This window comes from Zonotrichia leucophrys, chromosome 4 (assembly GCF_028769735.1).
Source record: "Zonotrichia leucophrys gambelii isolate GWCS_2022_RI chromosome 4, RI_Zleu_2.0, whole genome shotgun sequence".
NCBI classification, from domain to species: domain Eukaryota; kingdom Metazoa; phylum Chordata; class Aves; order Passeriformes; family Passerellidae; genus Zonotrichia; species Zonotrichia leucophrys.
Window position 1 is genome coordinate 50,838,412 of NC_088173.1, and position 27,858 is coordinate 50,866,269.

The 27,858-nt window shown below is 40.0% G+C and overlaps 2 protein-coding genes and 1 long non-coding RNA gene across 3 annotated transcripts in view; 2 read left to right on the plus strand and 1 right to left on the minus strand.

The window, feature by feature from the left end:
• The window catches only part of RPL7L1 (ribosomal protein L7 like 1), a 29,938-nt gene extending 9,771 nt beyond the window's left edge, over positions 1 to 20,167 (minus strand). Inside the window, 1 exon segment of the mRNA XM_064711641.1 lies at positions 20,149 to 20,167. The gene's annotated coding sequence lies outside the window, so the exon portion shown is untranslated.
• LOC135447452 (uncharacterized) lies at positions 897 to 7,650 on the plus strand. The gene is made up of 3 exons (XR_010440136.1): positions 897 to 948; positions 1,366 to 1,466; positions 3,279 to 7,650. It is a non-coding gene; the product is annotated as an uncharacterized LOC135447452 (long non-coding RNA).
• The window catches only part of PDE5A (phosphodiesterase 5A), a 105,462-nt gene continuing 97,083 nt past the window's right edge, over positions 19,480 to 27,858 (plus strand). The window contains exons 1-2 of the mRNA XM_064711637.1: positions 19,480 to 19,984; positions 22,105 to 22,194. The gene's annotated coding sequence lies outside the window, so the exon portion shown is untranslated. The remainder of the gene's footprint in view (positions 19,985 to 22,104; positions 22,195 to 27,858) is intronic.

Consider the following 27,858-nt stretch of genomic DNA (forward strand, 5'->3'; position numbering starts at 1 on the left):
TGGAAGGCACTGCTGGAATTCAACCCTGTTATCTGTTTGTAATGATCTGAAGACACCTGGATTTAGTGGTGTTTTATTATTGTTATTATTATTATGGATTACCCACCAGGTTTCAATAAAAATACTTCAGATGATGAATAGCTCACGAATTCCTAACATCACTTTAAAGGTTTGATTTTCTGAATTTGCATTGTGGAAGTGCTCTTTTGGGCTTGTGTTTTTTTGTTGCTGATGTTCGTCTCCAGTTTACAAGACACCACATCTACAAGCTGCTTTCTGAATAATCACATCTACCTTTGAGGTGTGGACACTTCTGCCAGAACACATGGGCCACTTCCACTGTTTTCTCTTTCTACAAACAGAAATTCACCAGCAAATTAATGTACGGTTTCCCATATGGAGCTAAAAGGGAAATTTGGGGGATTTAGCGGAACAAATGGAAATATTTTTTTCTTCATTCACCCTAATTAAAATTAATATCACTTTGGCCCCAACTAACCCCAGTGACTGTAAGGAAATGAGTAGCTCAAAGCAGCAGCTCGCAGAGCTGAGATGCTGCTGCACATATGGCCCGTGTGATCACGGACTGTTCCTGACAAGAGCCCAGATGGGTCACAGCAAGCAGACACAGCCACACTTTAGCCCCACTTGCTGCTGTTACTAACTTGTTTCTCAGGTTCACTCTGCTTCTAACTGTGACATACTTGTCTCTAGTAGAGGTGGCCTTTGAGCCATAGTAAAATCTATGTATTGTATAAGTGGCCTTGCCCCATCCTAGTTGTTCTAAATGGGCTGCAGCTGTGATGTCCTTAATTGGGTGGCAGCTGTGGCTAATGAAGATAACTGGGATAAAAGGGGGGGTGGGCTGGCTGGTCAGGGAGAGCCTTGAAGGAGTTCTGGTGAAGAAGTAGGAACAATACTGCTGTGTGTGAGAAAACCACTCAGAAGGTATGGGGCTTTAGAAATATGATAACAACAAGTGGTGACCCCGACATGATAGATGATAGGACAGCCACAAGCTGTGGCAGCCTGAGAGCTGGGACTCTAGAAATATGATAACAATGATAGAAGATAGGACAGCTGAGAGCTGTGAGAATATGGCCTTTGAGCAAGGATCTGTGTGTGCTGTAAATGGCCTTTGAGTCATGGGGAAATGTATGTATTGTACTTTAATATCTGTATTGTGTTTGAATATCTGTAAGTAAAAAAAAGGGGGAAATATAGTAGAGGTGGTGTTTGAGCCATAGTAAAATCTATGTATTGTATAAGTGGCCTTTCCCCATCCTAGTTGTTCTAGATGGGCTACAGCTGTGGTGTCCTTAATTGGGTGGCAGCTGTGGCTAATGAAGATAACTGGGATAAAAGGGGGTGGGCTGGCTGGTCATGGAGAGCCTTGGAGGAGCACTGGTGAAGAAGCAGGAGCAACATTGCTGTGAAGAGCTGTGTGTGAGAAAACCACTCAGAAGGTACTGGACTTTAGAAATATGATAACAACAATATGATATAATGCTTGTCTATTGCCTCTTTTCACCTTAGGCAGTCTCTTCAGCTCAGCTAATTCCTCTGTGCTTTCTTGCTGCTCCTCTTTTAATGACACAAGTTTTACTATATAAAGAAGCCTGATCAAGAACTGTGCATCTTTAACAGGTTTCTCCAAACATATCACACCCTCACTGCAGCAGTGGCATTAATATTGCCTGTCACACCTCACAGTCCTTTGGGAAACTGCACTATCTGCCAGTAAAACCTTTCTTCATGTTGTTCCCTAAGTGATCACTGAGTGTCTCACATAAATACATGCAACAGGAAACATTCTTCCTGTTCTTTTTTTAACTTGAATTTGAATAGAAATATCTATTTTGTTGTTTGTATGCTTGATAGGTTCTGGGGCTGCTGCTCATAAGGTGTGAAATATTTTGTTTCATCCCTTCCAAATTCTATTAAAATCTAGTGCTTAAGTTACTATTCCCCTGAGCTTAACCCATTTTAATGAGCTTTAGATGCTTATTTGGTTTTTAAAATTTATCCTCCATCTCCTAAATCTCTTTCCTTGCTTTAGCATATGCTTTGGAAGATACATGCTTAGAATATATTAAGAAAAATAATTACCAGCGGTGCAAATATAACAGTTTTGCTTTGTTAGCAATTCATTTGATGCTGCAGTTCTAATGCTGGTGTTGAGCAGACGTTAAACATGGCAGAAGGTTTATTCATGAAGCATGAGAATATCAGTCTATTGCAAGCCAGCACACTTTTGTACCTAAAAAATACCAGTAGCTTCTTATATCTTTGTATTTGTGGTATCAGAGCTCTTCATAGAGATTTCACACTGCATTGACTGGAGAGAGCTCTCCTTCCTTCCAGAAGTGCATTTGAAGCTGAAATAGCAGCTTTGGCCACATGTTCTGACAAGAGAGTGTATTTTGTTACTTTCTGTCATCAAGTCTTGGATCTTTATTATGCTGACTGTAAAAGGGGATAAAAAATAGAACTATGCTAAACCTTAGTTTATGTAACACAAATTTAATAGGGAGCAATTAAAGCAGAGCTAAAATAGAAATGTGCCCTTTAGCCCAAAACTTAATGTCAGCTGAACTCGTGTTCTTTCCAACATAACAGGAGGCCATGCTAATTCTGTAAAAATGAACTTTTTAAGTTACACTTACTTAATAGTAGCATTTTCATTAGGACCAACAAAAAAAATTAAAAGGAAAAAAAAAAAGCTTAAGATTAAATCTTTAAGCAAAAATATTCCCACATATATTACTTGCCTAGGAAATTATTCACTCTTAAAAAGCTATTACTTATTGGGATAGTCATAATTCTTTGTGAGCTTTCCTTTTTTCATTTTGGTTGTTTTAAACATGTTACTTTTGAGAAACTTGGTCTCATGATTTCACTGAAATCTGAGTTAAACACTTTCTTGGGAGAGAGTTTACCAGACAATGAGTGCTATGGTTTGTGTTAAATTAGGTGTGTGCAACACAAGTGATGCCATGATCAGCATGACAGTTGGACACAAAGATCCCATCTCCACAGGTGGGCAGTGAAATCCCAGCCTGTCATGAACAAATTTATTGCACACAGTAGGTAAATATTTGTTGTACAAAGTCTCATAGTTGCTCCTCTATTATTTTTTCCCCAATCTCATTAAAACTGGATTATGGCTTAATATTGCTTTATTGTCTGCACTCTGCCTGCACAGCAAGACTGTTACTTGAGATTGTGAAATGCTTCCACAGTGACACAGATGAAAATGACTCTTAATTCTTGTGTAGGCAGAACAAGAGGAGAAATAGGTGACCACAGAAACCTGGCAAGCATGAAAATGATCCTTGGCTTTCTCAGTGGGACTGAAAATTCAAAAAGGGACCAAGGAAGCATGGAAGAAATAACCCTAGAAATGCATCTTCACTTACCAAATGTTACTGCACCAACTTAAGAAATCTTTGCACTGGCAAAAGAGCTCTGTTTCCCCAGAAAAGGTCTCCACTTCTCTGAATGACTCAAGGGTTCACTTGTAACTGAGGCAAAACCTCCCGTGGTGACCAGTTCTGAGCACTTTATCACCAGCTCTAGGAGCTTCCCATAATTATGCTCTGCAGGTAAATTACCATCAACACAACAAACACAGCCAGACATTAAACATGAACTGAGAAGCATCTGGAATCTTTGAAGAGACAGAAAATGTAATGTGATTGGAGTTGCTCTGAAGATAGCTATGAAAGTACTTCCTGTTTGAGAGGATTTTGCCCACATGTTGTCCCAAGAATAACACCAAACAATAACTGACATTTCTGCAGGGTCTTTGGAACAAGGAGCTTACAGAACAGAAGTGGAATTGTTTCCAGTTACCCAAGTTTCTTTATCATTTATGATCAGGGCCTCAAAATCAATGCTCCAGCTTGAAGCTGTGCCTCTTGGTAGGGCAGCATGGCATTCATGTCACCCTTGGCAAAAGTTGGGAAGACTGTGCCTGACAGACAAGATGCCCATGATCATTCACCTTCTGTGATTTAATCCCTTGGGACTGGGGCAGGGAGAGCTGCTTCACTTCCTGTGCTTTTCACACAGGAGTTAAAGGCCATAAGAGTAAGACTCAAATCCAGCTTCTTCCTCCATCTCTTCCCAGCAACCAAATTTCAAGTCTGAGGCACACTCCTGTGGAATGCTGTATCTGTTTGAGAGCAAATTAATTACATGCACGTTAGAAAGGTGAGCAAATTAAAATCCTCTTGCTTTATATATTTGTCCTCTGTGTTGAATTTCCTGAGAGAAAATGGACAATTAAAACTGCACAGAATTCCTTAGGAACTGCCTGTAGCCGTGTGAGAGCCAGCACATGGATGTGAGGAGGCAGCCAGAAGGAATAATTCCTTGTGAAGGAATAATTGAAAGGAGTAACAGGGAGTACCATGTGGCCACAGGCAGCATGGAGCCAGGCTAGCAAGGGCCACAGGTGCCAACAGCTCTAGGAACCACAAGAATAAATCCCTAAGGAAAGAGTAGCTATACCTAGGACATGGGCATCACTCAGTGAAGAATCTGGACAGATAAATCCTGGAGGATTTTGCTGCATCTGTGCAAGATAGTTCTGCAAATCCAGCTGTGAGTGGCTGGGGACAAATCAGGATTGTTCCTCTGCCTCAGCCATCACTGTCTGCAGTGCAGTTTTTAAGCTAGAACACTTCTGTGGGGTTTGTGCTAAAGCAAGGATTCTAACTGGCACATTGACAATGAAGACATGTATCTTGCTCTGATGCTGTGACAGGCAGTAATGGACTATTTACCTGTGGGCAGCACTGCCAGGAGCCCCTGCCAGCTCAGCTTTAAGGGCCCCATGAGAGCTGAAAAGATGGTCTTGTTAGGACACATTCCTGATGGGAAAGGAATCTTCTTCCAGGTCCTGCCCAGACACACCAGGACTGTTCAAAGCCTGGCCTGGAAAAGAAGATTAATGCTCCTTCACACTGGCTTGCATGTTCTTTTATATTACCACATCTCTAGAAAGAACACATTTGAAGAAATAAACTCAATTTTAAAAAGCCAGGGGTGAGGTGTTTATTGTTAGTATGTCCTTTTACTCAGAGATAAATGGTTAAACTCTTCCTAAAGTATCTGAACACTGAAGACAAAGCTGCTTTTGTGACAGCAAGTTCAGTGAAGATTTGGGACTCCACTCTTCTGGATACTGAATTCCCTTCTCTGAGCTTACAGCCAAGAACTGGACACTGGGAGAGCCTAAGCCCTGACTGTACAGCAGAGGTAAAGCACTGCTTACCCACTATATAAGGAATAGATCTCCAGGCTGCAATCTCAGCAAAAGAAGGAAAACTTACTAATAAAAACTATAAATGCAGAAGTGTTTATGGGACATGTTACATAACACTCCTCCTCAAGCTTTGTGCCTTCCCCTGAGCTGACAAACACCATGAATCGTTTTATCTCTCTGCCTCTTTATATTAAAGGGAGTCTAATTTTAAGAACAGAAACTGGGCCAGTTTCTTATGATTTAAAGCTATAAATTAGCATTCATATGAGCAAAGAGTTTGCATCCTGTTCTGTTTCCTGTTTCTGTCCTACCTTCCCCCCCAAAGAATATCATGCTTTTTTTTTCTTTTTGCAGACTAATGCTGGAAGCAGGAGTAGTTCCACAATTTCAGAGTGCACTTAAGAGAGAACAAATATATTTTTCAAATTGGAGAATTACACTAAAAGGCTTAAGTAATTTTTATGATGGTTGAGGTAATAGATGGCATCTGCTTTTCTTTGCAAATAAATGTCACATAGCAAGCCTACAATTCTAAAAGATGTGAACAGCTGCTAACCAAAAAGAGGCCAAAAGTTGCAGTGGGACAAAAAGCATTTTCTTAATATATTGTAAGGAAGACAGTCTGGCTTTGCCTGTTAACACGACAAGATGATATTAGATCCCCATATAATCCTCAAGTTGAAAGAAAATGCAAATACAGGGAAACCTCATCCCAACCCATCCGGAAGAGTGAACACAGCAACGATGCTGCTGTCTCAAACACACCCAACTTCCATGACAAATAGAAGACAATAACATATGTTGAGGTACAACAAGGGGTTTTGCTACTTTCTCCAGAAAAAGGCGTTTTTACCTAATAGAAATAGAATTTCTACCTCTGGGCTTTAAGGGCAGTTTGTGTAAATGGTTTGATTTCTAGTTGCTGGGTGCTGTGCTGGAAAGGAAGAGAGGGCCAGCCATGTAGGAAGCAGCCGACAGCCGCCCGTGCTGTGGGAGTGCATCCCTGGAGTACATGCATGGGAGGGAGCCAGCTTTGGAGCACTGGGAGAGGTTCAGCTGGCAGCACACCAGGAACATTTTGCTCCCAGCTCAGAGTGAGTATGGGAAGAGTATTGGAAAATAGAGCACCTTCACAAGATGTCATTTCTCAGAGTAACTAAAAGCTGTCATGGCTTGAGGGAAGAATGTAGGGGGAAAAATGGATCAGGAAAGAAAGCCTAGGGAAAACACAGGAGGAGAGAGAGTGTGAAAACATGGCAGAAAAAACAAGAAAAGGGGGTTAGAGTAGGTGGACAAATGAAAAGAGGAGAAACAGAAGAAAAGAAAAAGGAATAGAAAGGAGAAAAAGATCAAAGACCTTGGAAGTGACCATGTTTGGGGTGCAGTGGCACTTGCAGGGAGAAATCATTATCTGGTCAACTCAAAGGGCCTGCCTGAGGTGATTTTCACCCAGCCAAGCCTTATGTGAGGTTTTGCTGCCCACGTGTGTCAGGGTGTCCACACAAGGAGCTCCAAGAGGGAGAAGGTGTCAGGGCTGGGGCAGGGTCTCAGCCAGGAGGGGACACCCAGCCATCTGCACACACGTTTTGTGGGTTATTCCACTGTGCACCAGTCCTACCCTTTCACAGACAGCACATCTGCTACTCCCAATCTACTCTGCCTTTGGTTACCCTGTTTTTCATAGGACCCATCTCTCCATCTCTTCAGGGGATACCTTTCCTTTCCTTAGCATCCCTCTTTCACAGCCTGGAAAACTCAGCTTTAGAGATGAAAGGAGAGCAGCCCCCCAGTATCTACAGGAAGCACAAGCTCGTCTCTCCTCCCTAGGCTGTGGGGAGCACTGGTTCCCAGAATAAGCCCAGTCCAACAGGGAAAGCTGGGCTGGGGCACAGCAATGCCTGGTGTCTGCTGGAGTGCAGAGCCACCCAAGGACAAATCCATCTTGTGGTCGTATTCAAGGCTTCAAAATCCACTTTTGTTTCCATAAGGAATTACAACAAACTCTTTCAAACGTTTCTATGACACAGAATTGTGTTGAAACATCTGTTTTCTAGCTGAAGATATTTTTTATTACTCTCCAAGGACACTGTCCTAGACCCTTCCAATCAAATATTTTGCTGTGAAAGACCATGGCTGTTTTAACTGACCCTTTCCTCAGCTCACTGCTCAGATATGATACATACAGAATGCCCAGTGAGTAACTGAAAATTTTCTTTGTCTCCACTATGTATTTGTCTACAAATAAGCTACCTTACACTCCCTAAATATTGAAAAATACAAAGAAAGGTGCCATTTATTACATTTTAACTGAAAAATAATTTGGCTGATGCATGACTAAAGGATACTTCACAACCTCCTATTTCTTTATTCAAGGAAGAACGGAAACTGAAAGCATGTTTCAAGCTCTATTTCACAAGGGTTAATTTAATTTTTGGCAATGCACCTCAAAATTATTTTAGATTCAAAGAAAAGCTGGGCTAGAAGAGAAAGAACCAACTTGCAGGAAATGCAGCTTTTGGGGTAAGACCTGAGCATGTTGTCTTCTGAGCTGCTGAAAACATTCCACATAGGAAAGGAGTACTTGGTATTAGGGTTCCAGCCAGCACCAAAAATATGGAAAATGAAGATTCAGTGGGTGTATAAAAATACGTTTCATGCTAATTATTTTTTTCACTTATGTTTCACCTATAGAAGTAATTTAGCTTTGTAAAAACCTTTTTTCAAAGGGTCTGTTTAGGTATTCACTGTTAAAACCAGCAATATTAACCTACTTATTTTTTACTGCTGTTTTAGTTCAAGTAAAATAAAAAAAAAAACTATTGTATTTCAGATTTGTAAGCCTCCAAATGGAAAGCTGCTACATGATGATGGAAGTTATTTTGAAATATAAAAAAAAAAATTATTGCTAAGGATTAAGAATCTGCAAAGTAGTGAATTGAACTCCTGTTTTTCCTTATTGAGGAGCCTGAACTTTAAATTTCCATGGCTGTTTTTCTTATCCCCTCATCTGTGGAAGTCTTTGGAGTCCAGTAGGGATTCTAAGGATAAACTCAGTGAACATTTTGTCTTTGCTACTTCCTCGGAAGAAGAGAACATAACTTTAGATCACTTCTGTGATCTGTCAAGTCATTTGAACATAAGGAATAATATTAAACATTTCCCAGAGGAAAACAGATTTCAAATCCATTAATTTGGACAAACTGTCATTGTGTCTTCTTGATGTCAAATCTCATGTAAGAACTTGATTTCAAGAATGGTCCTTTGTGGAACCTGCTCAAGGAGTTGGAATTTGAGCCGGACAGAAAGAAAATGTTTAAAAGCGACGCTGTCTCTTTGGCTGTGGTAGTTTTGAAGAGCGTATTTTAGTTGTGGAAAAAGATAAATAAATATTCTCTATTTAATTTTTGATAATTTAGCTTTCAATTGATCATTTATAACAGTAGCCTATTTCCAAACCCCTATCCATACAGCTTTTGTTGAAGCTTCACAGCCAAGCTGAGCTCACACAGTGCTGGGCAGCTCCTCCTTGCCCTCATGCAGAGGCATGGAGCCAATGGAAAAGAGGGAGGAAACCAGCAGGAAAACCAAATGCCAGGCTTGCTTCTTCCCTTCCCCTCCATGGCCAACTGACACCACACAAACACCTCTTAATGTTAGCTCCACACATACAGCATTCCTAGTGCTTCTGCTGGGAAGTGCCACAGCAGCAAACAGAACAAACCAGCATCCCTAAGAACCCAAGTGGAGAAGAAGTCTGGGCTGTGCCTTAGGACCACAGGAGCACTGGGAAGAGTCCCTTCCCCACAGGGGCACAGCAGTCACTCACCCACATCCATTGCTTTCTTCCTAGAGTGTCCCTGCTGGGACTGCATGACTGCCACAAGCTTAAATCTCGTGTGTCCCACACAATATTCCTGGCAAAATCTTCCTTCTTGGGGGAAAGTGTGATAGGAAGATAGATCAGAGATTGATTTTGGCATCCTAGCCTAAGCTGAGTAAAATGGGGAGATTTAAAAAAAACAACAACATAAAAAGCATTATAATTAAATAGGTGGCAAATTTCAGGTCAAATTTCTACCTAGATCTCACTTTCACAAAAAGATTGTTCAGAACAAAAGGCTTCTGTTTTTCCTTTGTGTGCACTCCTGCTACTGAAAAAGCCCAAGTCAAGATTTCCAGACCTGAGTGCCCAAGCTCCTAAATGAGAAGTCAGGCCCCTGTAGCAGATGTGAGGAATTTGCAGGAGGCAGTGACCCCACGGAGAGGCAGCTCTGGGTGCCCCAGGTGACTCTGCCAGGCTGGGCCAGGGCACCCCTGCCCCAAACCCCTGCTCAGGACAGCATGGTGCCATTTATTTTGGCTGCAAGGGAAGCTGAAAATAAAGAGCCTAAGAGATGTCAGAAATTAATAACTTCTTAGATCAAGGCTCCAACCAGTTCAAAAAGCTTTTCTGCTGACAGTAGGTTGTTTTCAATGCTAAGAATGAAGTATTTATCCTTTGAAGCTGTGCCATTCATACCAATAAAGACACAAGAATCCTGAAAGGGATACTAACTAAAACAAAATGCCTGTTCAAAATGAATATATTTTTCTGTTTGAAACCACATTGTACACAGAGATCCTTTGGAGCACTTTAAAGACAAAGGCAAGAAAAATAAAGAAAAAACTTGAAACCATTCTGTTCCTATGCACCAAGCAGTAATAAAAAAATAGAAAAGTTATGTCAAAATGAACCACTAAATGGGTACACTTTGTGTAAATCAAGCCAACACAAATTTCATAAAACTTTCCTTGTTAGAGGTACAAACCATCCACTAAAAGAATAACATTGTCAGGTCATAATATTATCATTTGCACTGCTCCAGCTGAATGTGAAGTTGCCTATTGCATTGAAACAACAGTATCAGGTATCACAAGGCCCTGTCCAGCACCATGACAGCACACTCCATGAAGGCAGCCTGACTGGGAGGTGAAATCTTAATTACAGAGGTACTGCTGAGGTAGTATTTTCTTCCAAGCATTAGGTTACTGGTGCACTGAAACTATTAAAAGGGCATCTACAAAAGTGAGTATCAGTTTACTATGGTTTCCTAACAAAAATAATAATTAATCCTTGCACGCTGTGCTTATATGTGGAAATTTAACTTGGTCATTCAGGTCTTTATATGGCATTTAGGAATGGGTTAGCCACTGCAATAATTACTTTGGGGTGTCCTCACCTTTTGGTTAGTATCTGCTAAACTGCAGCATATTAAAAGTAGTTCAGATTATGGATGTCAAGATCAAGATCAACAAACAAAGCAAGACTCGTTATTAAATTCCCACAGTGCTTTTATCATCAAATTTCAGAGTCAACAGACTTGTGAGCATCTGGCAGCTGCACAAATGACAAATCATGACACAAAGCCTTAGCTGATACCACATGAAGCTGACGCTCCAGGGCATGGTGAAGGTCACAGTGGCAATTTATCAGGAGTGTAACTCTAGTTGTTTTCTGTCATATTTAAGTATTTGGAATGTTAAGATAAAGGAAGTGAATGCTGAGGTTGTTCTTGAGCATAAAAGATAAAGCATGTATAGGGATCACTCTCGACCTGCTTTGTAATTTCCAGAGAGGTCACAGAGGTTATCACAGGTCTCTGCCTCGTGCCAAAAACTACCAACTTGTTATTGCATTTAATCTGGAAGAGACATTTTTATGAAGTGACCCATGTTCAAGTGCTCCCAGATCTGCAGTGGCAGGTTCTGACCAGAGTGAGAGATGTCTGAGTCAATTTTTCTTCAGAACTGCAGTGACTTAGGGCCACGTTTTGAGAAGAGCCTCATACCCAAGGACTTTGATTGAAGCACCTAAACAAAAGCATTTTATGTGGTTCATGACAACACCACAGTTACTCACTTTAGAATTAGCTTCAACAGAGATCCACCTTGAATCCCAGTCCCACTGCTTCATTAACCAATCACGAAAATAAGGATGCATCTGAAGATTTCCCACAACTCATCCTGAAGTTTTCTGCTCCTGTCTGCTGCTGTCATTCCTCATTTATGCAAGGACAGAAGCTCCCTGCTTCTGTGCCTTAAGGCATTTAGTCATATATCAAAGCCTTTTTTCCTTTTGCAGCCAAGAGAACTCTTGAAAGATACCACCATGGGAATCAAAGTAGGGCAGCAGATAACTTGAGGTTGTATCATAATGTTCCAAGGCCACTGTTTGTAAGCTTGGCATTAAAAGATACAGTAAAACTTTTCATAAATAGCTGCAGATGATCCATTACCTCACTGGAGCCTAAAGCACTCACACACATTGGAATGATGGATCATTTCTTTTCCAAATATTTTCTAATTTTATGAAGAGCTTCTATAAAATCCATAATTTAGGTATTACAAACTAATATACTCTTAAAAGGAAAGGAGGAAAAAATGTCTAAGAAAATACAAAAATCATTCACAAATGAGCTTGAAAAGGTGTCAAACTGTAGAAAGGCATGCAGTGCAAAAGTAATTTACTATTTGCACTGGGGTCTAAAGATTAATATTTCAAATATGTATGAGTGGAGCATTCCACAGTGTAAACTATCCCCATCCACGGAGTGGTGTTTGTCCTATAGTAGCACATGGAAAGGTCAATTCCTACAGTGTTTGTATGGAACAGATTGAACACAAGCTGTTTGAAGAGAACAACAAGTTTGAAGGGCTTTTCATCTTCAGCTGCTTCTAAAACATGTCAGCTGCTGGGGTTGTGTTTTATTATGACTTTCTGATTTATGCCTTCAGAAGAAACCCATTACTTTTGCAAAAAATGCAATGATGTGCCAGCTCCTTTGAGCAAGAGGAGTCTGCAGCATGAGCAGGAGAGGAAACCATGAAAAAAACCCCACATCTGAATTCATCGGGTTTCTTATGCAAGGCCATAGGCCATAGCTATTCTCTGTTAAACAAGAGAAGAGGAAAACTCAGGCCTATAATGAGTATTATTTTAGAGAAATCATTTTTCTAGCTATTCCAAGGAAACATAAGAGCTGAGGATAATTAATGTCCTCATGTCCACAGAGATTCACCTGTGCTTGAAGGTAAATACAACCTCAAAGGCAACTGGACAGCAGGCCACTAATCCCCACACCTTTTGATCCCAGCAGTGTGGAGAGCTACTGGCAGAAATGCCCAGAGCCTGCATTTCTCCACAGGGTGATGAGGTTTTTATATGCTCTGTGGAAACTTCAGTGACTCCCTCCTACCCTCATCTCTTCATCCATCCCCACAGAGTGGTACAAAGCCTCTACTGTGGCTCTATTGCTGTTTTATTCTGTCACAAAAGCCCCAGAGATTACAGCTGTTCCTTTGCACATTTTCTTTGGGGGCTAAATTACGTGACAATTTATGATGTAAACTGATGCAGAGAAACCTTGTTAGCTGAGGTGTGACAGGAGCCAATATAAATATCAAAGCATACAAGTTGTTCCCTTGTTTGTGATATCACAGTGATATCTTTAATAAGGTCTCCTCAAGAAGCCTGAAAGCCAAACTCACACCCCACAGCACAAAGGGCTCATAGAAAAGACACTACAAGGGACTTTGTCATCAATTATTTTGCATGCTAATTTACAATAAAACTGCTTACTGGATGCAAGGACAGGATGCATCAGTACATCTGTTGTTGAAGTGGTGGGATTAATGCCTTCTAGAGGGGCATGTTATGAGTAGAAAAGCTGCCCATTTTTTTAAAAGGTTGCAGAGTTCACAGGTTGGGCCAGTTGCTGCCAGAGTGGAGTTCTAATTGTTTGTTGTTGTAATCACCTATCGTTAATAGTTTTTCGTTAACTACCTGTTGTTGATGGTTGGGAATTCTCCTTTTTTATCCAGTAACACCCTGCTGCTTCCTGGAGGATGGCACCTGGAACGGTGAAGAGGGGGGACATTGGGGTTGGCATGCAAATTAAGAAATACCTCACCAAACCTAGCAAAAACCCCTAAAAACAACGAGCCAACATGGAACTGAAGGATGGAAGTGATGTCTAGATGTGAGGAACAGAATCCAGTGTCCGCTAAGACCCTTTTTACCCCTCACCCTAACCTAAAAAGATGTTGGCTGGACAGAGGACCTTGAATGTTGAACCAAACAACTGGGAATCTCCTGGTGCTCTTGTGAGGAGGAGCCCCCAGCTCTGCCCACAGACCAGCAGACACAGCTGCACTTTTCCTCCTCCTCTGTGCCACTCCTGAAGGCAGCAGTGGTGTGAGCACAACCAGTCGGTTCTTCCCACCTGAGCTGGTTTTTAATAAAGGCATTAAAAAGGAGAAAGATCTCCCGCCCTATTTATTTCAGGGCACATGTGGCAAAAGGCAGTTTACCCTTCAGAGAGATTGCTCTTTCATAGCCAGAGAACACTCTGGTACAGGGGTAATTTTTGCAGCAGCCTTCCCAGCCCCTCCAAGAGCAGCATTCCAGCACCAGCCTGCTGGGATTTGTCTGCAGGTGCCAGTGCCTGACACGGTGCCTGTTGTGTTCCCTCAGGGTGACCCTGCTTCTCCCAGCCCATGGCCAAGGCAGTGCAGAGGACAGAGCCCTGCAAAGCCCTGCCCTGTCCTGCTCTCCAGCTGGGGGTGGCTAAAGCTGGAACTCCATTGGCTTTCAAGCAGGCAGCAGGGACCATCTGCAATTCAAGAATGGCAGCACCCCAATGCATCAGCAAAGGTGGCTATTTGCCATTCAAACATCTTTTTTTCAAAGCTTTCTGTTTTTCCTAGAGGTTGAATTCTTTACTGATTCTTTTTTCATTATTATTTTATTTTATTTGACAGTTATCTCTGATCAAAACCTGTGTCACAAGGCAAGACATGGAAGTGAGAGAAATTTTGTTGGAGCTACAGCAGAAAGTGTTTTTTCTTAATTCTTTCTTCTACTATATTTATTCTGATTAGCTTTTAGTGTTCAAAATTAAGTTGATTTGAACAAATCCATTGCTCTCCTGCTGCAGGGAATAGGAGTAAATAGAAGAGTTTATCTTCTGGAAGCAGTAAATCCAGATCAAGAGGGGCAGCAGAGATTGGTTAACTTCTGATTTGTCTTCAAAAAGTAGGATTTTTTTTTTTTAGTAACTGAGATAGTTTCAAAGAAGAAAATCTCTAAGAATGTATAAAATTTCAGACAGAGGACCAAAAAATTCCCTCAGTTCCAAGGATAGAGATGAGAGCAAATGAATATTACTTTTCCCTGTCAGTATCACAGTCCACTAGAGCAAACATGAGCAAAATGGAATCTAACACGGCTCATGAATTCAGGATTTCTACCATGACCTCTCCCACACACCAGGGAGCAGCAGCAGCACAGGGAAAGGAGGCAGGAACACCCCACTCTGCCAGGTGGCAGCTTCCTCGGGACCAGTTCTCTGCAGCAAAGAACCGACTTGGGAGCACCTCAGCTCATCAGCTTGCTCAAAAAATACCAGAGGGAGCAACAAAATTTCTCCTTGGTATTTGCAGACAGCATCTCTCTTGAATAATGCCACTTTTACTTCCAATCCTAGTCAAACATGCCAAAGTATGACACTTGACTGGGAACATAATCCACTGGCCAAGTCTCTCCTCGTGGTTTTATGGGTCTGCTGGAGAGATTTAGCTCACAGCAGCACCTAATGGCCTCAGGTGAATAATAAGTGTACTATCCCCTCATTCAATACTTGGTTTGATGGGCAAAAGTGATTTTGTGTAACAAGTCCTGGCACAGGATCTGCTTAAGAGCTTACTTGTCTCATGGAAATCTAAGTAAAAACTCATTGAACAAAAGCCCATGTATAATAATGATTTGCATTAATCAGGGACTTCACTGAGATGATATTTTAAGAAACAGTCAAAATAGCTGTGGGTAGAGTAAGTACAGGATTTTGTGACAAAAGAGAAAGGAGAATCATGCTTGTTTATTGTATATTCCCATGAGAACCTTCTCCCTTGGTAAAGACACCCATATTAATACATGTTACAGAGGGGTGGAAATGCAGAGCTTCCGAGCTCATTACACCAACCAAACTCTGAAATAGCCTCAGCCCCATGTTTTATATGGACAGTGAATGCTCCAACTCACCCAGAGTCTGCAGACTGAAGACTGAAGAACAGAGAACAGAACAACATTGCAGTTACACATTTACTGCTGGAATGGGTAGAACTGAAAATTAATACTGATAAACTCTTTTTTTAGGCATGTGCTTCTTTATCTGGGTCCAAAGAAACATCAGAGAGGAACTTGTGGTTAGAAAACTAGGCCAGAACTAAAGCAGCTTTTCAGTTTGCAGTAGATGCAAAGTAGATTTGATCAGATTGCTCCTTTTGGAATATCACACAGGATATCTTTTACTTTTGTGAGCTGCTTGTATTATAATCAGTTTGCCCAAGGATTATCTTTTAGCATGTATAATGTCTCACAAAGTGAAGCTTTCCCCTTTCCCTCAGATATGATTGCATCTCCCAGAGTTTATATTAAGGCTAACAATGTCATCTAGATTAAACTGGAAATAAGAAAAGTGCCTTGAAAGTCTATAATTCCAAATTATAATGTCTCTAATTAAGGGAAACATTCCCCTATGGGTAGATTGTTGCATGTGATCCTACAATTGGATTTCCTACACTTTCCAGAGCATTTGTTACTGCTCACCACCATCCACAGCATTGTGGCTATGGAGCAATTCAGCACAACAATGCACTAATTTCACTGTACAAACATGTTAATCCTCTACATTTTCATTATGCAAGTGAGTTAAAAACATTTTTTATTTTCTTTTTCCCATAAAGGTTCACTGCAGTTCATTTACCTTAAGCAACACATAAATTTTGCCATGCCAGGGAAGGACTGTAGTCCCTTGGCTCCAGGGAGTGCACGGTGCCAGCCTTGTTCCCACTCTGAAGCCCTGCTGACTGATTAGGTGACTTCAGCAAGTCTCTGAGGTTTTCCTAAATTTCAAATATATTCATATTTCCTTGACCAAGGGATTTGCTATTTCTCTGGAGGTTTCCAATTTTAGATGGCTCTGTAACACTTCTCAAATATTCTCCAAGAAAAACAGGGCTGTCACTCAGAGAGGGAAGTTTCTAGGTGCATGGAGCACTGCTGAGCTGAGGAACACTCGTGATTCCATGGAACAAATGACAAGCCATGGCATGGTGAGCATTTCATTGGCATAAATTGACATAAAACAGCACATTTCATTGGCATAAAATAGCTTCATCCTGCTAAAGGAAAGAGCTGCATTTACCTCAAAGAAAACTGAGTGCTTTGTGTCCATATAGAATCTGTGTTTTCAATAGATCAAGCAGATTTTTGTAGGATTCCCTCTGTAGACCTGTTATGGACAGGAAGCAGCTTCTGTTGTAAATTAAATAACTGAAAACTGTAACAAGTGAGAGCCCCTCACAGATTTCAGCATTTTTTCTTGCTAACTTTAGGAAGTCTCTTCTGATTAAATAATCAAATTGCAGGGGCAGATTCTTCATTCAAGATCTCTCAATCAATGACCAAATAGGTCCAAGAATTCCATTTTTCACAGGTAAGCTAAGGAGGTTATCCAATTGTATTTGTACACACACACATGCACTGGCACACAAAGTTGGAGCTTTGGGTGCATGAACTCAGAAAGGGAAAGAATGATAAGCAGGTTCGCCTTTCACTATTTAGACCTGAAATATTTGGTTCTTTGTCATCACTAGTCCACAAAAACATGGTATAAAGTTGCAAGCAAAACATGGGAAAAAAAAAGACTCATATGAAAGAGCAGCTAGAACTTTGTTAATTTTTTTTCAGCACACACCATGTGTCTACCTCTCTTCTTCAGGGATCAGAAGTACAAAAATAGAGTGAGAAGCACTTATTCCACTATTCCTTTCTTGCCTGAAACCAGGAAACAGTGGAAATCTCAAAGGAAAGACCTTTTCCAACAGCAAACCTTTAGGTATGCTTCAAGCAGAGAGTTTTGGATAATTACCTGTCCCTGGGCCAGATTTCCCTAGCAACTCATTGAACCGTACCCTGTGTCTGATCACTGTTGAGTACAGCTTATTTTTGCGTTCATCTAGGTGAGCATTTCTTCCTTTTCTCTAAGTTTCTCAGAAAACACAATAGTCAGAAATACTTGAGAGACCGAGGAGCCCAAGACTCCTGAAAATGGGCCCTAGGTGTTCGCTAATTGATTTTTTAAATGAAAATCCTAAGCACTCAAAGATTAGCTTTTAAAGGATTTTATCTCTTTTGCATGCAGAGCAGTGCCTAGTGTGGTTTTCAGAAAATGGGTAGGTAACTGAACTCCTTTAGAAATGTTTTTCTTGCTGGTTAATTTGTTCTGAAGTCACAAGGAAATCTTCTGGAGAGTTATTTATATCAATAGCTATCACACCACTGAAGTCATCCGACCTAATCATCCCCAGAGAGCTGCAACAATGGGAATTATAAATAGCAAAAATATCCTGGATATCATCTCCACTATTTTAAAAACATTGTTTTCATAGAGAACAGTAACTAAGAAGAAATCTCAGGACATCAAGTATCAGAATACGTGCACATTTGTCACTGCCAAGAGGTCTTTCCAGGGGCCAAAGCCATTTAATGCTGCAAAGCTGTCACAGTGGTCTGTACATTCTCTGCCTGGCTCCTGGAATCTCTCTCATCATATTATGCAAGGGGAGAGCTGAAACTGTGTTGATAGATAGCCTGGAAATGCAGTAGGTTAGACAAGGTAACAAAAAGCACTGTCCTAGCTCCTGGATAAAAGGAAAATTGCATTCAAGTAGTTGTTTATTTCCAGCCTGTTTGCAGATGGACTCATTTTGCCACCTTCTGCATTGCAGTTTAAGGGTGTCCAGGACAGACTGACCTCTACAAGGTCTCTCTATTTGTTTTCTAACCTGCTTCCCCACACAGCACAAATCCAAAGTGCCAAAGTTCTATTATCTATGCCTTAGATAATAGAGATAATAGAATATGCATTGTTTTAATAATTTAAGCATTTCTTTATTTTGGTGGAGTTCCACATTTGCCCTCTCTGATGAGTACTGCCTGGGAAAAGCTGGGATCTTGGACCCTTTTCACTGTTTTGACAGTATTCAAACGATCCTCCAAATCCAGATAAAACCAACCAAAGATCTCCATACTTGTTGTTCCTTACATTATTGTATATAGTTTCTAATGGAGACAAAAATTGGAGTGGTTAATTAGATAGCATGGAGAAAGCCCTAGCTCCATAATGTGTGAAAAGTTATAAACCCAAACTTCAATATCCAGGTTGGAATTTCTTCTTTTTTGACTTGTTAATTTTTTTTAAAATTAGGTTTGGTAGAAAATAGTTCAGTCATTTTTGGAACAAACTTAGTGTGGGGTGGTTTCACCACCATTCATATTTTTCATCTGTTTTCTGAAGAGCCAGGGTGATTTATAAGAGGAGCTTTAAATCTGGCAGTGAGACAACCCCCAAGGGAGAATGGTATCTTTGTCCCCAGGAAAATCCATTCCTAATGAGCCATGTTAGAAGTTACAGAAAAATCCCCGTTGGTATTTACAAAGGACAACCACGTTTTGATTTTCTGAGTGTTTCCACAGGAGTGTGCAAGCCCTGAGCCTGCTGAGCCTCTTGTTCTGGGCAGATACTACACCATCAGTAGGCACAGCTCAGGGCAGGTTTGTCTTGAACAGAGTTTTTGTTTTCTTACAGCAAAACTCTGACATAAACAAAAAAGCATAACAGTGAAGGAAAAGCTAATTAGGAATTAGTTGGGTATTAGAGACTCCTAACATTATTAGACAGCATTAGAGCCTTTGAAAGTCAGCCTGCACAATAATAATTTCCCTAGCATTTAAGGGCTTATTCTCCAGTTGTTCTAACTCAGCTCTATTAATATCACTGGAGTTACATTAGTTTGCCCTGACTAATATCCTTTAGTTATGCAGACAAGCAAATAAAATTACTTTAGCTGTTCTTTTAAAGTCATTCCCAAACACCATCTGAGAGGCTCCCTCGGTACAAAAAACAAACTCCAAGCACAGGACCCCGACACAGCCCTGAACTGGCTGCACATTCCATATTGAGGGTCAACAGGAGTTTCACAAGGATACCCTCGGTCACTGCTTCCTCACAGCCACTTCAGAGGGAGGGGAAGAAAGGGTTTGAAAAACATTCCAGATTTCAGCCGAGTTTCTGTAGCTGTGCAGACACAGGAGTCGCTGAAATGTCCGGAGGGACAGCCCCAGCAAGCCTGTGACCTTCTATGACAAACCGGACTATGGCATTTCAGAAGGGATTTAGCTGGGATTGTTAAACATATGCCAAAAAGAGAACTGCTTCTTGGATTTTTTCAATCAAGTAGCACTATATTTGGACTGGAAACAGCCTGTGGATGAGCAGGAATAACCATTAGAAGTCAAGTGAAAAGTTTCAAGCAGATACTACGGTCAAGGAAGAAACAACGCGAAGGTATCTGGGCAAGTTTCCATACTGACTGAAGCAACACTTTTCCCATGACATCAGACTCAAAACAACCAATATATTATAGTCCATATGTTGATTAAGGAAAGCCCAAGCCGTGCAGAGCCATGCACCAGCCTTCAGAACAGCGGCTGAAGAAAAGCTGGATCGCTTGCAAGCCATGGGAGTTAATCAAACAAATAAAAAGCCTCAGGTTTTCAGGATAAGGCACCTGGGTCAGACTTCTCAGCACGATGAGGTTGTGAATCCTGAGGTAAGACTGAAAGTAAACTGCCTGGATCCAAAGCTATGCAGTCTGACTAGATGACAACGGCAATGAGTAAACAGTGCTTTGAATATGCAGCAGCCAAAAGGCTCAGAAAGCTGTAAAGTTGGTTGCAGAAAACGTGCTCAGAGAACCTGGAGTTCTCTACCTACCTGAGGTCATATGGCATTTGCATGAGAAATTTGGACTTTGGAATGGTTTGCAGTCAGAGTTCAGAAGAGCTTTTGGCAGGTTAAGCATGTTCCCAGTAAGATGATGCTGAGGATAAACATGCAAGAGAAATATATAAATGCTGTTTTCACAAGAATAGTGCTGCTTTCTTAGAACTGCCTGTATTTTAAGGAGGGAGGCTAGAATGCAGTCCTGATGGGATGCCAATAGAATCCATCGAGAGCAGTTCGTAAATCACACAGCTCAGCAACTGAAAAGGACATGGTACATTTTCAAATGTGAAACAAGAACAGAACCATGTTCCTCAGGAAAGAGGTACTTGTTTAGCATTTAGTATTGATGCTGTTTACAAAAGGATTGGGAGTTTAACTCTTAGTGTAAAATGGCCTAATAACATACTAATTAGTGCATGCAACTGAATTCACTGAGATATTTTATCAAAACTTGAAATATCTGACCCATTGATCCTCTGTAATAAGGAACAGGAGGGCACCTTTGATCTTTCTCATGGAATTTAATAAGTCAAAATTAGAAAAGAGCCCTTTCAAATGAGGACAAATTTGACTAGGAGGATAACTAGGCAAGTTGTTACATTTTAATTGTATTTTAACAAAATTATCTAAGCTCACAGGTTTAATAGTCACAACAAATCACAGGTAATAAAATGCTGCATTATTGTCACTGGTAGATTAAAGTGGCAGAACATAGGTTTATAGAAGTATTAAAGGAAAAGAGCATTTCTTTTGTTTGCATAGTACTGAACACATTCACAAATCCAGCAAGAAATGCCTTGCTCCTTAGCCAGACTTGCAAAAATGCAATTCACTTAATGATTTTTTTTCTGTTTTAAATGATGGATATAGTTAAGAGTTGTTTTCTAGTTCTGTACATCCATTTTTATTCCTTTATACTGTTTCCCAGTGCTCCAATCCAGGAATTACTTTTTTAGTGTCAAACCTCACAGTGAAAGCCTCAGCTAAAAAGCCCATCTATGTAAACAAGTTTGGCAACCACAATTCTTCATCACTCAGTTTGGGTCTCGGAAGCCATTTCCTTCAAGATAGATCCTTGTCCACAGGGATCTTTAGACAACAGTAAACTAAATTAATCCCAGGTGTTGTCAAGAAAACAGGCACTGAAATGTGCTGCTTCCAAATATCAGCAACCCTCTGGAGACGGCCGCTACAGCAAGCTGCTATCTGTCAGGAAGATCCAAGACCCTCAGCATTAGTGATGAGCTCCCACAGCTCTGTGGGCTTCACTGTACATCTGCCACAGTTATTTTGGAACACACAGTCTTTTAAAAATTGAATTTTCCTGCCAACTGAGGTGTGTTAACATCTGCCTGCTTCTGCTGTGCTGATCATCAGGGCCTAAATCCTAAGGGAGCACTTAACAGCTTTCTTCACAGATCTCTCAGTTCTGCTTTGCAGGAAGCAAGGGTGGCATATTGGCCAAATTTGTTGCATGAAAAACACAAGGGTTTTGAAGAGGAAGAATTGCACATCTTTATAAGATTACCTAGATTTTAATTATCTGATTTGGTCTCTAGGTCCAGTCTGAAACCACTGGTGTAGAAATTAAGGACCTGCCATTGTTCCATACTCACTTGCAAGTTGCTCAGGGTATAATGCACATCAGTGCTTCTTTACAACTCCAAATAAACACAAAAGGTAATAACATTGGGTGTTTAATAGCTTACCTTAGGATATAGCTAACAGCAACTTGGCTTTCACTCATGACATCTATCCCGTAGGTTCATGAAATTCTAGAAGAAAAAAAAAGTAAACTAGTGAGGCAGCCTTCCCTAATCCTTAGGAAGCCATTCCTGTGAAACTATGGAAAACAAATATGGGCAGCCTGACAATTATCAGCCACAAAAGTTATCTTTTAGCCCTTGCTCTTGATTTTAAGTTGCTGTTGTACATTCCCCGCAGTGTGAAGAAAGAAGAAGGGAACCCAGCCAGACCCAACTGGGAAGAAACATTCTGAACCTGGTGACAGGGACTTGTGTGCTAGACTGACAGGTCAGTCATGTTCTCAACAGTGCTACAGTTCTGGGCTTTGGTGCTTAATTCCTGGTGTACGCATAAGGGATGCAAAGGTAGAAACAGACATGGTGCAATTTAACTTGCATTTACTGCACTGCAGTGAGTACCCATTCCACAGGAAAAATCTACTCTTCTAGTCTATTATATGATTACATTATTTGGATCTTGATTAGGGTCTGTATAAAGCACTGATCACTATTCCAAACACTTTGAACAAGCCTTCTCTATATTCTTATTCCAAACTCAGGCAAGTAACCTCTGCTCATTTAACAGTAAATTGTTTCAACCACAGCAAGAACCTTTTCCATATTAATCAGCACAGATTACCTCAGTATTTGTTTCACTGGATGCATGTAAAATATCCCTGTGACTTTGTTTTGCTTGCAGTAGTTACCCCACCAGCAATTAAAAAGTTTCGGCTCCACAGATCACAGTTTCCATAATCTACCTAGAGATTCTGTGAAACTTACTTCAGTGCAAATGCCAGTATGATTTAATAGAAAAACCAGAGATTTTCACATTTCATCTCCTTGTATATTTTATGCACGACCGCTTTTCAGATAGTATTTATTTTAGCGTAGGAAAAGCAATTGAGTGGCAGTAAAATGTCAGGAAGCACTGGGCAAAGAAATGTTCTGCTGGGCTGAAGCAGCTGTCAAACATGTCTTCTCAAAAATCCTGAAAACCATGTTAGCTGCTACATCTCAGTTTTTGTGCACCTCAGCAGTTCTTCATTCTGGCTGGAAGCATAAGCTGCTCACGGCATTCCGAGTTTGGCCGTAGCCAGGCGTGCTGGAATTGTAACACTGTATTCTTTGGGGTCTATTCAATGCTAAACTAAGTTTCCAAATGTTTCTTAGCTCGGCAGCCATTATCTGGACCTTGAACTTCCCCTTTGTATTCAGTGGCGGGGGGCTAAACCTGCCATCTGTTTTGACAAATGTTTTCTATTGCCTCTACATAGCTGACACAAAACGAGCCATATTAGAAGTTTAAATTCTCTTTCTGAACCATCAAGAATTCTCTAAGTCCTCAGAAATCCCATCTGAACACAGCTAATTGTAATTCTGTTTGCAAAAGATTTTAGCTTGTCATGAGCTGCAGGTCTTAATATCTTCCTAGCTCCATATCACTTGTTCTCTGAGTGTCTGCCTGCTCTTCATTCCTTTGGGGCAAAAATCTTCACTGAGTGGAAAATCATAGCTGCAGGCATTCTGGGGGAAAAAAGCCCCAAAATTAAAAAGAAGCATCCCTTCTACTTGTGTCTTCTTCACTTTTCTCCAGCCTGAACAGTCCCAGCTCTTGGCAGAACCAGGAGAGTCAAAGGAGCTTGATAAGGGCTGCAAGTTATGATATTAATAAACAAAGAAGGTGTCCAGAAAAAAAGTAGTAATGAAAAGCTACAGTTCTTGACTTTTAGTGAGCTTTTCTAGATTCTGTGGAAAATATGTAATAATCAGACACAATTGGTCTTGCATAAATTGTCCTACATTATGTCCTACATAAGATGTGCATTTAAAATATTTCAAATGGAGCTGAATAATTAATTGATGCTACCATTACAAGAGAATAAAGGAAAGATGAAAAAATAAGGATGCCTTGCTAAATGAGCTAAGTTTGAGCAGATGAACCATGTCAGCATGGAAAAATATTCTTATATCATTCATGTCACACATAACAAGACATCCTACCTGTGATTGCTGCCGTGTGCCACAGAGCCACTGTGCACATGAATAAATCAAATGCTATGCAAGACATCCAATTAACTTCAAAATATTTGTTTTCAGAATTTTACAGAATTTGGAATCTGTAGTGGCAAGAAGAGCAAAATACAATGCTGTTATAACAAGGAACTTGTTCAGCATTACTGCCTAGGATCTTGTCCAGATCAGGCTGTGCTGCAGCACCAGAAAAGGAGCAATCTTTGAATTCACTGTGTAATTTCTAGCAGTAGTTATCATTCCTGAAATGCTGTGTAATTACTTAAGTAATATCATGAATAAGTATTAGTAGCTAGGTCTGGTAGAAAATGATACGTTCATTTTATATAAAGCAGTGAAACTGCATTTTCTCTTTCAATGTATTTAAACACATCAATTTCCTTTCTGACACAAAAAATTTTTCTATGTTTGTCTTTCCCACTTGTCTTCACTTACAAAACCACATTGAGAGAAGACAAAAAGAATACAGGAAAATTTAAAAACTGTTCCTATCACTAATTCTCTAGTAATAATCAGATCAAATGATAAAATTTTCTTTAGGAAAAAAAAAAGACTGGCAAACATAAAAGTATAACCTAGAATTTGAAAATACAACAACAATAGTATTTAAAGATTTGAGACAGATTTTAAGAGGACTGATTGAAGCTTCTCCTAGCATATGTGAAAGATTTTAGACCCTGGGAAACCTGCTATTTTCTAGAGATATCATCTCAAATATAAAGAAGAATATAAGGAGTTCTTCACTCATTCCATTCAGAAATTATTTCCTCATCTGAAAGCAGAGACAACAACTCTGTTGGTATGTATGACAATAAAAGCAGCTGCTGATTTGTGGCTGTATTTGTATTTAAAAAGGTGACCATGTAACAGCCAGTAAACACAAAACATGAGAAGAGGAGGGAAGCTCAGTGATAGTAACTATAAAACATTTAAAGGGCAGAACTAAGAAGAAATATGATTTGATCTGTTTTAGTCCATCTGACATTTTTATATCCACATTTAACTAACAGGTCATTAATATCCACACAAATGTAAGCAAGGGAATTTTGAGCCGAGATGTCTTGTTCAAAGCAATAAAAGCTTTATTCACACTCTGCTTGTACCTCAAACATTTCATAACTTGGCAGCCCTGAACAAGTACTCTGAGAGCCGCCAGTCCAATTGCACAGAACAGAATCAGTCAGCATCTGTTCAAAAAATCCTTGCTCTGCTATGGAAAAAAGCAATTATCATTAAAGTTTTTCCCTCAGAAAAATCTGGCTACTCATGAGGGGAAAAATCAGATAGCAAGCTGAGTGCAATAGGGAGTTTTAATTTTCCCTTTTTGCCTTCGAAGTAGAAGAGATTCCTTCAAGTGAAGTCCTTTTGCAGATTATAACTTCCTAAAGAGCCACAAGAGGATTTACTCATCCAAGTTCCCTTAATGCAGTCCTGTCCTATCCCCAAACATTCTTAAATTCTGAGATCAGCAGATAGCAAGAACACATGTCAGAAGAGACGTGTTCTTTTTCATTCAGAGGAAGATAACAGGGAACACTTTTTCAAGTTAGCTTTTTGGAATTTGTCAGAAAGTCTCAGCTTCCCACTTCAAACAATGGTTTCTGCAGCTGAATTTCTTTGTGCCGACTGTGCTTCATAGAAAACAGAATACAGCAGAAAATAAGGAGCATTAAAATACTAGAGCAGTATTTTTATCAGCATAGTATTTTTAATAAATTTTTCCATTTTCTTGACAAATCAAAGGGGAAAACTTGTTTCTGTGATGACCATATTTTTAAAAAGAAAACCAAACAGAATCCCAAACAGAATGATGTTTTCCCAACCCTAAATCAATTTGTAAGGAATATTTCTATAAGCTTTGCATTTAGGCATGACTAAAGTTGTGATTCTCACAGTACTCATAAGACTAAAAATGTCAGTGTTCCAAATATATGCAATGATTAAATCCTCAAGAATGGCTTCACTGACTTTGAGGTCTCCAGCTCTGATTTTCACAGATTTTTATTCTAAAACCAGCAGTATGGAGCTGGTGCTGGAGTGAGTCTCATTTTGAACTGGGCTGAAACTAGTTAAGGTTTCTTTTCTTTTTTTCCCATGCTAAGGGAAGGATCCTACAGTACCTAAATATCATGTCATTTTATGGCCTGTTGGGAGAGTCACAGTGTTTTCAGTGGAAGCAACAATTTTAATGCAGTAATTTTTAAAAATTAAAGATTATTCCTGAGAGTCTTTAGCACAATATGCAAATGTCTTTGTTAGTATAAAATACACTGTGTGTACACAGAATTACTGTAATACAGAGTTGGATCACCAACAATTCAAAGAAAAGGATGCACAAAGAAGAAGCTGATAGGAGACACAGTCCAGGTTAGGGAAGCCTGACTGAATCAACAACATGACTAATGGTGTGAATCTCAGAGAAGAGCACATTTTTGAGAAGTGCCACTTTAAAGGTGACTGATGAGAGCAGGAAAACTGATGACTTCCTTTGTCAAAAACATCTCTGAATGCCCATGCAAGCAGAGAGCATTTTCAGGATATATGAAAATCAGATTGTTTTCTGGGCTGACATCAGTCACTGTCCGTGGATCAGGCTGTGGTTTGTGTGTGCCCTTGGTGAGCTCATCTTTCCACAACATATTTCCAAAATATGTTTTGTGATATTGTGGCCGTAGACATCCAGTTCAGCAAATATTATTCAAGGTCAACCACTTTGAAACAATGTGGAGACAGCCACAGCTATCAGAAAAGTCAGGGTTTAATTACAGACTGCCCACATAATTGATATCCACATCAGATTATTTTGGGTCCATTTTGTTAATTCCCTTAACATTTCTGTAAGGAATGTGCTGTGTTTAACAAACTTAACTCATCACCATTGATTTCAGTTTTGCTTGCAAGCCCTCTTGAAAGTTTGACTGCACTACCACTTGTACATGCATTTTCTCTCTGTTAAATGCTAAATTAAACTGATTTGCTTCAGACAATTCCTGAGGCTAAATTTCTGCAAGGCTCTGGGCTTTCCCTGTGTTAAAAATTAATGGCCTCGCCTACTTAAAATCTGAAGTGGCTTTTAGTCACAGGAATGTGCCAATGTTATCACTTAAATAATCTCTTTTCATAGCATTTACCTTCTGGTATGTAATTACACGTATGACACATTACCTGTCTTCTAATTTATTAGCCTAAATATGACAAGCTTTCCCATCTTTTCTTATGCTGTCAGATGAGCTGGTAGATTCCATCAAGCTATCTTTAATATTTCATTTTTAAGTTTTTCTACCATTTTCAGTTTCCTGCCAGGTATCTAGAATGAGTTTTGTAGGTAAAGTCTGTGGCAGGACTTTTTGTCTGTGGCACATGGCAGAGTATAAAAAGATCACCAGTCCCAGTCAGGAAGAAACAAGACAGCACTCAGACTTCAGTATCTAAGTGAATTCAGAGTAATATCAATAAGTCAAAGGTGAAAATAAAGTCATCTCTTTTCTTTACAGAATTTATCGAGTCTGATCCTGAAAATTGTTGCCCCTCAGTTCTCTTGCTGTTCTTTGAGACATGTTCCTGCAGGAGAATATTTTGTACCAACTGATGAGCTCATGTTGAGAGCAGCCCTCAACAAAATTTCCAGATGGCATATGAATTATAACCTTCTATCATGGACTTAACAAGACGTGGGCTGCTGGTAGTTGTCACTTCCAGGTTTCAGTGCTGTTTATATGCCACTAATAAAACCTGCTGTTCTTCTTAATAACAAAGCAGAAAATTTTAATTTTTAAGGGATACACTTGGCACCCTATTTTCTTTCTCCCGCCTATTACATTCCTGCTACGACTCTTTCCTGTGCTTTTCAAACATAATCAGCAATAGGTCAAATCTTAATATTTTATTGAGATTTTCTTCATACCCTTTTCAAGAAAAA